This window comes from Onychomys torridus, chromosome 1, assembly GCF_903995425.1.
Source record: "Onychomys torridus chromosome 1, mOncTor1.1, whole genome shotgun sequence".
Lineage (NCBI taxonomy): Eukaryota > Metazoa > Chordata > Mammalia > Rodentia > Cricetidae > Onychomys > Onychomys torridus.
Window position 1 is genome coordinate 153,113,125 of NC_050443.1, and position 13,046 is coordinate 153,126,170.

The window sequence follows — 13,046 nt, forward strand, 5'->3', positions numbered from 1 at the left end:
TAAACATAGGTAAGAATTATGGGTTAAGTGTAAAAGTTAGCTAGTAACAAGCCTGAGCTTTTAGTCCAGCTTTTATAGTTGATGTTCTTCCTCTGAGTAGGTTATTTGGGACAGGGCCGTCAGGACAGGAATCGTCCATTCACACATGCCCATGGAGAACTTTGTACAAAAGGGCCCTCTTTCTTTCAAAGCCTCACCCCCTGAATCCATCCCTCAAGACTGCCAAAGGTTTGATGTGTGCAGTTTTGTCCGTCACTGGGAATGAGTCTATTTGTGTAACAATAATAACCCTTGATGAAGTATATACATTTGCCATCACTGTCCTGCACTTTACTTGCATTCCCTTATCAGGACCCAGTAGGGGAGTATTAATAATGGCTCCTCATACAGGCAAGGAACCAAGGCCCAGAGAGATATAAGCAGTCTGACAACACTATACCATTTTGTTTATTTTTTTTTACTAATCTGGCAGGGCTGCTGTAGCCCAAGGAGGCTGCAAACTGACTGAGTTGGAAACTTTGTGTTAACTGCCTCATTTAATCCATGCCATCTGCCTGTTCAGTTCACAAAATCACACTGCTTTCTACACATTCAAAGAGCTCTGTGTTGCTTGCATTGGGGGAAATTTCAGCCATTTGAGTTATTTGTAAGTGGCTATGTATACCACCTGTCAAATGATGACAACATCCTGGGTGACTTTAACTGAGCAGCTGTGTCAGCTAGAGGAGAATACACAGCTTTGAAATTTGGCTGATAATAATTTCAGAATATAGTTTCAACTTTTTAACCCCCAATATTCTGTATTTTAATAATAATACACATATCAGTTTACCTGTGGCTCAAATAAACACTTCCTATATTAGTTGGTTGAGGTCCAAGAAGAAATATTTGATGAACAATGACAATTTTTGCAGTGTCATCTGAAGGAAATGTGACTCCCTTATGACTTTACATTATGTACTTCTTTAAAGTTCTTCAAGTGTCAAATTCTGTACTTGGCACTAAGTGTACAAAGAGGCTCTGAGCTGTGACCCCCAAATAAGACAAATGTTTCTATATTGAAGCCTGTTTTGGGGGCTGATAAGGCAGTCAGCACTGGTGACCTGAGTCCAACCTCTGGAACTCATAAAAATATGGAAGGAAACTGAAAGAGAGAACCAACTCCTTCCATCAAATTGTCCTCTGGCCTCCATACATGGACCATGGTGCACACACACACACACACATACACACACACACTAATAATAATAGCAGTAAATTAGTGATTTTTACATTTATTTGCAGAGTCAGCAAGATGGCTCAGTGGGTCCAGGCACTTGCTGTCATGTCTGATGACCTGAATTCAATGCCCAGAATTCATACAGTGGAAAGAGAACTGACTCCCACAAGTTGTCATCTGACCTCCACATGCATGCCATAGTGTGTACAGACAGAAACACACACACACACACACACAAATAAGTAAATGAATGTGAAAAATGAATTTTGAGCAAAAGCCAAGGACAGACAATTGCTATAATCACAAAAATATACACATATAATGAATTTTAGTTATTTTTACACTCCCCCATTATTCTTTCTCATGCCCCCTTCCTCTCCATCTGAAATCCTTCTTCCATACAAGGTCCCCTCTGATCTCCATGCCTTATATGGATGTGTGGCCCCTGAGGTTTACTAGAGTTGCTTGAACGAACTTGGGTTATGTACTAGAGAATGGGAACTTACCAGCAACAACACCACTGAAGAAAACGACTCCCTCCCCTCCAACATTCATTACCCGCCAGAGTCCCTCAAGGGGGAGGGGACCATCTAGGCTCCTCCCCTTCCTATGACGAACTGTTGCACAGGTCTTATGCAGGCCGCCACAGCTGCAGGGAGGTCGTGAGTGCAATCTCCATGTCACATCCGGAAGAATGCTTTTAGAGCACACCTCCCCATCCCTTTCCTCTGCCCCTCTTTCCCAATATCTTCAAGCCTTCCATGAGTGATGGAGAGGTCCCAGACTGTCGAGGACCATGTTCTTCAAGCAATCTGCCTAGCACCTTCAAGCACTGTGAAAAGTACCCGGTAGGAGAAGCTTGTAGCTGACTTCCAGCTGGATTTCTGTGTCCTGTAACTTCAGTATATGGTGTCTTCGGCAATGGGGTCTTATCACCTGGCAACCAAGAACAATGGCATTAGCTCTACTGTTTGGGGGCCTCTGGAGCCCCCTACATCTGACACTGGGATTTCTATCTATAAACTATGGCTTCTTGGAGGAGTGTTACTTACTCACTCATGCAGGGTAGCTCCATTCAGACTATTTTTAAATTCTGTTTTAATAAACTTATAAAATAATAGGTGTACATACGACTTTTCACACATCCTTAGGGTTAGTTATCTGTCCCCTACACCCTCCTCCATCCTCCTCTCCCATGGCCCCCCACACTTAAACCTTTCTACCCCCACGTCCACGTCATCTGTTTCACATGGAATCTTTTCACACCACCCTCTCCCAGCGAAGATGGTCCAAGGAAGATGCTAAAAATGTCATTTTTGTTTTAGGTTGATAAAATTTATAAGACTTAATTATGCTGATTATACTCATGCAAATACCAACACGAGTGTGAAGTTTTTTGTACAGGATTAAGAAAGCCTACTTGGGGTTGGGGATTTAGCTCAGTTGTAGAGCACTTGCCTAAAAAAAAGCCTACTGAGGGGCTGGAGAGATGGCTCAGTGATTAAAAGCGCTTGCTGCTCTTGCATGAGACCTGATTTCAGTTCCCAGCACTCACTTGGAGGCTTGTAACCGGCTACAACCCCAGTTATAACACCCTCTTCTGGCCCCTGTGGGTGCCAGGAATGGTGCACATACATACAGGCAAACATCCATATACATAAATAAAAATAAATAAGATGAAGAAAAGAGAAAAAAAAAAGTTGCCTATGATCCTGCAGTTGATGGGCAGCTAGGTTCTTCAGGCCAAGTCTCACACAGATTTCACTATGGCATAGGGGGAGCATTACAAAATACTCAATAAATTGCTTACTCCAGTCTTGATAGGAATTATTCATCAAAAGTTTTCTAAAAGATTAATAATACAATGATTCTTTAAATATGAATGAAAGAAGCATTTTTAAGCATATCCATCAAAAGCATTTCCTTTTGTAGAAGCCACTGTTGCCTTTAACCCACATATATATTAGCTATATCCAGGATGTATGCTGTGTGCTAGAACGTCAATGGACCCACAGTAACTAATCTGTTAGGCCTCTGTCAGCTATGCAGTGAAAGCGATTCTCGACTCAACAAAACTTCACACATTTATTTGTGCGAGCGACGAACAAAATTCCTTGGAAAGTGATGCCATCTAGTGGTAGAACTAGGCAGCGGCAGCGTTCCTGCGACAGATAAGATGTATACAATTCTTCACCCTGCAAAGAGTGAAATGCTGGATACCAGGGAGATATACATGCTGTCACCTCCTGCTGTGGTCACCACAGAGCCACACTTACATATCTTCCCTGTCACAATGAACTACATCCCTTAAATCATGAGTCAAAATAAATGTCTCCTCCCTTGAAAAGTGAGAAAGAAAGAAAGAAAGAAAGGAAGGAAGAAAGGAAGGAAGGAAGGAAGGAAGGAAGAAAACTGGGGGTGGGGGGGGGCGGACAAAATGCTGAGCCATGCTACAAATGTGGATGAACCGTGAAAACACTGTACTAATGAGAAAAGCCGGATGCAGAGGTTATACGGGGCCCGAGTCCACTTACAAGCAATGTCTAGAATAGGTAAATGCATGGAGACAGAGGGAGGCTTGTCAGGGGCTCAGAGTGGGGGTAAAACACTCATGGAAAGACTCTCTATTCTGATGAAAACGTCTAGAACTAGAGCCTCCTCTACAATGTTGTAGCTACCGTTCTATCTTAAATCCTAAGTGTTAGGGAAAAAATGTGAAGGTGTAAAAGCCAGTTTCTCTCCTTAAAAATTGAACTTCAGTGGCGAAGAGTCCTATGTCTAGATAACAATAGCAAAAGGCAGGATGTGATTCGGGCACGGGGACAGAAAAGACCACTTCTCTGGGTAACGGGAGCAAGACATCGGCACTTCTCAGTGTGGCTCCAGGCAGAGCGCTGCGCAGAGAGACATCTGGAGAAGGTGGATTCTGATCTGGCGCAGGAGCGAATCACCATTCCGCCCAGAACATCAGTTCGAGCTCAGAAGCCCCATACATCCCTCCCTGAGCTTTCTCCTTTCTGCCTGTGCATGCGGTAAGGAAGCATGGCGGAAGGCGCTCATCTCCCTGCCTTCATGTCTAAGTCAGTCTCCCAAGGAGCGGGAACAGCTACTGAAGCTCTTCATTGGAGGGCTGAGCTCCGAAAGGATTGGTGAGAACCTGAGGAGCCATTGGGAGGCAATGGGGAACACGGACTGTGGTATGAGAAATCCAAACACCAAGCGATGCAGGGGCTTTGGGTTTGTTATGGATGCCATTGTGAAGAAGTGGGTGCAGCTGTGAGTGCAAGGCACACAGGGTGGAAGGAGGAGTTGAGGGATGGAAGAGAGCTTTGTCAAGAGAAGATTCTTAAAGGCAAGGTGCCTACTTAACTGTGAAAGGTTTTCAGGTGGTGGCATTAGAGAAGACACTGAGGAGTATCACCTACAATATTATTCTAAACATTACAGGAAAATTGAAGTGACTGAAATCATGACTGACGGAGTGGGGGAAAGAAGGGCTTTGTGGTCACCTTTGACAACCACGACTCTGTGGATAAGATAGTCATTCAGAAATACCATACTGTGAATGGCCACAATTGTATAATGAAAACAAGCCCCACGGAAGCAAAAGATGGCTAGTGCTTCAGCCAGCCAAAGAGGTCCAAGTGTTTCCAGAAACTTTGGTGGTGGTCCCAGAGGTGATTTTGGTGGCAATGACATTTTGGTTGAGGAGGAAACCTCAATGGTGATGGTGGCTTTGATGGCAGCCATGGTGGTGGTGAGTAGATGGCAGCAGTGAAGACAGTCATAATGGAGTTGGTAACGATGGTTGTTACGGAAGAGATGACCTTGGTTATTCTGAAGGAAGCAGAAGCTATGGAAGTGGGGAGCAGGGTTTGGGAAAGCAGGACAGAGGCTATGGCAGAGTGACAACTATTACAGCTATGACAATGGAGGAGGTGGAGACTTTGGGTGGTAGTAATGGAGGCAGTTTTGGAGGTGGTGGAAGTTCCAATGATTACAATTACAATTATCAGTCTTCAAACTTTGGAGCAAGGAAGGGAGGAAACTTTGGGGGCATCAGCTCTGGTCCTTATGATGGTAAAGGACAGTATTTTGTTTAACTACAAAACCAAGGTGGTTGGGGTGGTTCTAGCAGCATCAGAAGTTTCTGGCAGTGGCAGATGGTTCTAATTACTTCCAGGAAAGAAAGCTCAGCAGGAACTGAGAGCCAGAGAAGTCACAGGGAAGCTACAGGTTACATATGATTTGTGAACTTGCCATGCACAGGTGGGAGGGCCTAGCTACTCACTACAAAGAAGACATGCTTTAGTCAATATTCATGTGTATGGACAAAAAAACACAAAAAATGTAAGAGTGTGTTTGTGACTAATTAGATAGCAGGGTTTTGTTCTGTTTTTGTTTTGTTTTGTTTTGTTTAGCATCTGTCCTGTGTAGTCGGAAGTTTCTCTGTGTCCCACCCAGTCAGCAGACCCAAGTAAACACAGATAGGCTTATATTAATTAAAACTGCTCAGCCATAAGCTCAGGCTAACTACTGACTCGCTCTTATACTTAAACTCAGCCCATTTATGTTAATCTCTATATCGCCATGTTTTCTGTGGCTTCATCTATGTGCCATTACATGCTGCTCCCTGGATGGTGGGCTGACTCAACCTTCCTCTTCCCAGAATTCTACTTGTCTCCTTACCCTGCCTATACTTCCCACCTTGTTACTGGCCAATCAGTGTTTTATTAAACCAGTGTGCAAAAAAGCATTATCCCACAGCAGTCCTGTGCAAAGTATAACACACTCTGACAAAGTATTTTAATGTAGACCTCTTTTCACCCATGCTGTCAATTGCTAAACGTAATAATCTTATTTTTATGCTGAATAAATGTATCTTTAAAAAAATCCAGAAGCCCACAGGAGCAGTGGTATGCATCTATGTTGATCTTCCAGCACAGAGATCCAGGCAACAATAGTCTGCTCCAACTTTGAGAACACATGACAAATGTCTAGAAGAAAATCTCTTGGTTCTTGCTCTAACAGACAACTGGGGACAATCTGTGGAGTCCTTTCATACAGTCTTCCAATGAGTAGAGGCTGAATGGGTCAAAAAGCAAGGACAGTGTTGCAGGAGAGAAACCAGGAAATTATTACATCAACCAAGATGTCAGAGTCAATGTCACCACAGTAAGATAGGTTGGTAGTTTATACCCTTGAGACAGTATAAGAATGATGTTCTGTCTTTGAGATTTCCCTCCTCCAAACCCATAACCCAACCTAATCATGAAGGAGCAGACAATCCCAGTAGAGGGATATTCTAAATACTTCTCAAATATTTCCCTAAATTTTCTCAGTCTTTGACAACGAGGAAACTCTGTGAACCTGTCATAGACAAACAGCATCTAAGAAGAAATGATGACTAAGCACAATATGACAGGAATCCTGAAATATAAAAAGAAGAAAGTGTCAAAATCTGAATAAAGTATGGCAGCAGGCAGAATGTATTGATAATGGTTTATTAATTATGACCATAATAGAAGATAGTAATCAGGGAGACAGTGTCAGGTGTGTGAGCACTGTACCACCTCCACCCTTGTTCCTAAATATTCAAGACTGTTATAAAAATAAATATATTTAATGTATACTAACATAAAGCATAAATTATTTCATCTCACACATTTGGAGAATGTAATTAACATAAGGAATATGCAGCCTTATCTCACCAAGCATCCTCAGTAGGATGACATCATCTTTAAACCCTGTGTGGCAGTCCCCAACACACTTCCATGATGCCTCTGAAGGACAGGGTGACTTGGAAGTCCAAAGTCATAAAGTCCTAGAAATCCTAAAGATGATCCAACTTTGGGGTGATTACCTGAAATGTTTCTGTTGGGCAGATTATGCAGTCCCCAAGCAGATGCCACAGACCTATAGGGCCCACAGTAGGGTATTTGTGGTAATGCTGAGCAAGAATGCGATGATGGGCCATCCCACAGCATCTCAAATACATTTGTCTGCAGGTTGCTTACCTGACTGTTGCCTGCCTTGGTAGCATAGTCTATCACAGCAGATACCAGTAGGTCCTGGCTTTGTCTCTGGAGACTCAGCACATCTTCCCACTTGCTGCAAAGGTCAAAGCCTTCTCCATGGATCCGTCTGCATTTGTAGCTGTTGTTCCCGAGTCTGTGGTCACCACAGCTGCTCCTGTGGGCTCAGCCAAAGTGGAAGGCGAGATACAGTTGGAGGAATCAGAAGAGGATATGGGATTCACTCTCTGATTAATCTCCCCAAATCAACCACTCAGCCAGATTTATTTGTGAAACATAGAAATAAAGTTCTACTGAGAGAGAGAGAGAAAGAGAGAGAGAGAGAGAGAGAGAGAGAGAGAGAGAGAGAGATCAGGAACTGGAGAGATGGCTCAGTGGCTCGGAACACAAGCTGCTCCTGGGGACCCGATGCCCACTTCCAGACTCCAAAAGCACCTGCATTCACAAGCACAAATGTAGCATCAATCTTAACAGATTTATTAATAAAATCAAACCAGAGCCAGTCATTGGAGTGAATGCTGGAAGACAGAGAAGAAGAACAAGCCACAGCCACCTCACCTTGCCAATTCCTCAGTTGATCCTGATTCCTCAGACTGGAAGCCTCTCAGTCCTCATCCAGAATGAATCTCAGCTGAACTGTTGCTGGAAGGCTTAACTAGCTCTAGTTCCTCATCCTCAAGTCTTAAATACCTTTCTGCTTCCTGTCATCACTTCCTGGGATTAAAGGCTCTTGTTACCATGCCTGACTGTTTCCAGTGTGGTTTCCTCTGGAATGCTAGGATTAAAGGCATGTGTGCCATCATTTTCTGCCCTCCATATCTAGTGGCTGTTCTGTTCTCTGACCCCAGATAAGTTTGTTAGGGTGCACAATATTTTGAGGAACACAATATCACCACACACAAACCCACACAGAGGCACATGCATAGACACCTAACTTTTAAAATAAAAATGAATCTTAATAAATGAAATAAATATTTGTCTATGCAAAACTGATTTTACTTCTCAATGTTTTTTGCAGTATTAGGAATTGAACCAAGGGCTTATTGTATGCTAAGCCAAACGCTACCATTTAGCTAAATCACCAGCCCTCTTTTTACTTTTTGTTTTGAGACAGAGTCTTATCACATTGCCCAAGCTGGCCTTGATCTCACTGGGTAGTGCAGGCCTGCCTTGAGCTTGCAATCTTCCTGCCTCAACTTCAAGAACAACAGGATCCCAAGACAGCACCACCACGGAGCTTAATTGTCAACATTTGCAACCACCTTCCATTCACCTTTTTCTTCCTCTCACAGGTTTATCTTTAATGTCTTGTTTACAATTCCACATTTTTTTAATATTTAATATTTGTAATGAGTGTGTGTACTTGCAATCAGTCTGTGGCACCAAAATTGTGTATTTTCATGAATACCTGTAAATGTAAGAAAACAGGGGAATAAATACATTGAATTAACCCTAGAGTTTACCTCAGGAAGGAAAGAGAGACTAGGAAAGAGAGGCCAGGATTAAGCAGAAAGCAGAATTCTCATGTGGCATGTTCCTGCTACCACAAGACGATTGTGTGGCTTTTATAACTTTAAAATTTGGAGAACATGAAGAAATGCTGTTTTGATCACATCATCTTTTTGCTCAGGAAAAGAAAACATAGTTGGTATTCCTCACCTCCTACGATACTCTGCAGCCAACACCTCTTCAATAAACATTTATCGATGCCAGAATCTTTGGCATGTTGACCCTTAGTGTTCCTTCCTGCCCATTAATCCAGTGGTTCTCATCTTAGACCACACATTAGAATCACTTAGTGAGATTGTTAAATGCTAAGCACTTGGCCCCTTTCCCAGTAAACTCATTGGAACCTCTTGGAGATGGGGCAAGGAAATTATGTTTCCTATGCTCATTAGCAACTATATCATAGACCAAACGTTTAGGCAGACTTAACTTGTCACATGATGGAAGGCATCTGAATGGCCTTGGATTCCTGAGGAAATTGAGTATGCTGTTCTGTAAGAAATCTACTGAATATCAAACAGAAAATGGGAGCTGTACCCAGGCAACGCTTCCAGTGGAGGGACTGGGTTGCATTCAGTTGAGCCAACAGGGTCCTGTGGAAATTCCCAAACAACCCAGGCTGATGCTAACAAAGGTTTGCTCTCCACAAACTGACAGTTGAGCCTCATTGCCAAGGACAACATCCAAACAATTCACTGGATGTGGAGAAGTTGAGCTGGTGCCTACATGGAGCCTTCATCCACATTTTCTAGTCTCTTTGGTGCAGGAAAGTACTTTGCAGGCTGTCAAAAGAGAAACCTGGGCACCAACCCAGCCACAAACCTTTCATCTGCAATCTGTCCTGACTGTGAAGTATGCTAGGGAACTCATGGTACAGAACTGTGTGAGTAGTCAACCAATGTATGATTTGACTTAAGGCCCACTCAGTAGAGAGAACCTGTGCCTGGCAGTGGTTGTGTAACCAAGAACCAGAGACTAGATGGTCCAGAGACCTGGGACAAAACCAAACACTACTGCTCAAAAAAAAAAAAAAAAAATCAATACAATGACTCCTAATGATATTCTGCTATACTCATAGATCAGTGCCTTATCCAGTCATTATCAGAGAGGATTCCTGCTAGCAGATGGAAATAGATGGTAGCAGATGGAGACACATGCAAAGACCCACAGCCTGACATTATATGTAGACAGAGTCTAAACTAGAGGTCTCTATCAAATCCCCCCCCACCCCCCACCCCCGAGCTCAGGGAATCCTGAGGAAGAAGAGGCAGAAAGATTACAAGATCCAGAGGGGATAGAGGACACTAGGAGAACAAGGCCCTCTGAATCAATTAAGCAAGGCATATATGAACTCACAGAGACTGAAGCAGCAAGCACAGGGACTACACGGGTCTACCCCAGGTCCTCTGTGTACATATTATAACTATTAGATTAGTATTTTTATGGAACTGCTGACTATGAGGACAAGTGGGTCTCTGACTCTTGTGCCTGCTCTTGGGACTCTTCTCCTGCTGTTAGGTTGCTATAGCCAACTTCAATATGACAGTTTCATTTTATTCTATCATATTTTATTTTGCCGTGTTTGGTTTTATATCTTAGAAGCCTATTCTTTTTTTAATAAAAGACAGAAAGGAAGTAGATCTTGAGGAAAGGGGAGGTGGGTGGGAACTGGGAGGAGTAGAGAGGTGGAAAACTATAATCCCCCTCTCTACTCCTATAATCCCCTGTGTGTGTGTGCATGTATGTGTGTGGGGGGGGGGGGTTGGAGACAGGGTTTCTCTGTGTAGCTTTGGAATCTGTCCTGGATCTCGCTCTGTAGACCCTGAACTCACAGAGATCCACCTGGTTCTGCCTCCCAAGTGCTGGGACTAAAGGCATGTACCATCACTGCCCGGCAATCAGGATATAATTGTATGAGAAAATAAGCTATTTTCAATAAAAGAAAAAAATTAAAGATAAAGACCCTCAAGCCTCTTCCTTCCTCCCTCCCTCCCTCCCTTTTAACTTTCTTTTTGGTATATTTGAAGTAAGATCTCACTCTAGTCCTATGGCCTAGAACTCTATGTAAACCAGGCTAGATTTAAAACTTCAGATTTTTTTGCAGTTCTTTTTACATAATATTTTTATTGGTTATTTGGGAATTTCACATCATAAACCCCAATCACACTCACTTCCCAGTCCTCCCGGGCCTGCTCCCCCATCCTTGTGGATGCACACATACACACACACACACACACACACACACCAGAAGAGGAGGAGGAGGAGGAGGAAGAGGAGGAGGAGGAGGAGGAGGAGGAGGAGGAAGAAGAAGAAGAAGAAGAAGAAGAAGAAGAAGAAGAAGAAGAAGAAGAAGAAGAAGAAAATACTCACTGGAGCATGGTCAAACTCCTGTGCTGTGGGATGTTCTGTATGTGTTGCTCTGATTGGTTAATAAACAAAGCACTGATTGGCCAGTAGCCAGGCAGGAAGTACAGGTGGGACAAGCAGAGAAGAGAATTCTGGGAAGTGGAAGGCTGAGGCAGAAAGATGCTGCCAGCCGCCGTGAGGAGAAGCATGATGTAAGATACCGGTAAGCCACGAGCTATGTGGCAAGGTATAGATTAATAGATATGGGTTAATTTAAGATATAAGAACTTGATAACAAGAAGCCTGCCACAGCCATACAGTTTGTAAACAATATAAATCTCTGTGTGTTTACTTGGTTGGGTCTGAACTACTGCGGGACTGGCAGATGAGAGAGATTTGTCTTGACCGTGGGCCAGGCAGGACCAGAAAAACTCCAGCTACACTCCTGGTGGCTAGTCCTTAAAGAAAACTGAGTCCTTCCCCCACCCACACCTCCACCAGAAGCCATCAATTGTGGAGAGATACATTTCAACCTCTTTATCACAATTTTTAAGAGTTCTCTTCAAAAGATTTCTGCTGTTACTTTTTTTGTTTGGGGGAATGGGTAGGATTGTCACAGAAGCCTTCTACGTCCCTCTCTCTCAACTGTGAGTCTGCAGTTATAAATATCATGTCAAAAGCAGTTTCCTTGCCCTGTACAATAAGTGAAAGCACAGATAATAGACCTCAACATGGCTTCTGGAGACAGCATGCACCACTGACGTCCACACGGTCTCCGGCGACAGCCCTTGCCACAGACATCAACATGGCCACAGGTGGTAACCTAGGCCACTCACATCAACACGAACCCAAGTGGCAGCAAGTCCCATGGACATCGACTTGGCTTCAGGCAGCAGCACCATGGTAACACAGGCCACAGACTCCAACACAGCTACCACTGCAGTAGTACCGCAGGCACAGACAGTGCTTTCAGAGGCACCATGGCCCGCAGACATCAACATGGCCCCAGATGGCTACAAAGGCCACTCACATCAGAATGGCCCCTGGTGGGGGCACAGCTCATGGGCATCAGCACGGCCTCAGGCACAGACCTCCAACATCCAAATGGCCTTCTGTGGTAACTCAGTTCATAGATATCAATACTCCCCTGGCTGTTTTTAAGACCAGAGACATTCATATGAACCTCAGGCTTCAACATGGCCTGAGGCAGCAGACCACAGATACCAAAGTGGCCTCCAGGGCCAGCATGAACCGTAGAGGTCTTTCCAGTAGGTGCCATCCAGAAAATGAACTGTTCTTCATCTTGGACATCCTGTTGTTCACAACCAGGGTGATCATGTGGCTGGGCAGTGTGTGTATGTGTGTGTGTGTGTGTGTGTGATGTGTGTGTGTATGTGTGTATGTGTGTGTATGCATGGGTGTGTGTGTATGGGAGTGTATGTATGTGTGAGTGTATACATGGGTGTGTGTATGGGTATATGTGTGTGTGTATGGGTATATGTGTGTGTATATGGGTATGTGTTTGTGTGTATGGTATGTGTGTGTGTATGGTATGTGTGTGTGTATGGGTATATGTGTGTGTATATGGGTATGTGTTTGTGTGTATGGTATGTGTGTGTGTATGGTATGTGTGTGTGTATGGGTGTGTGTGTGTATGGGAGTGTGTGTGTGTGTGTATGCATGGGTGTGTGTATGGGTATATGTATGTGTGTATATGGGTATGTGTGTGTGTGTGTATGGTATGTGTATGTGTATGGGTGTGTGTGTGTATGGGAGTGTATGTGTGTATGTGTGTGTATGCATGGGTGTGTGTATGGGTATATGTGTGGGGGTATGTGGGGGTATGTGTGGGTGTATCTGTGTGTGTGTATGGGAGTGTATTTGTGTGTGGTGTGTGTGTATGGGTGTGTGTGTGTATGGGGGGGGGCAGGTGCTGAGTC

General features: G+C 43.8%; 1 pseudogene; it reads left to right on the forward strand.

Annotated features, from left to right (window-relative positions):
* Positions 1–1,980: 1,980 nt before the first annotated feature.
* On the forward strand, positions 1,981–7,485 carry LOC118578198 (annotated as a pseudogene).
* Positions 7,486–13,046: the final 5,561 nt, after the last annotated feature.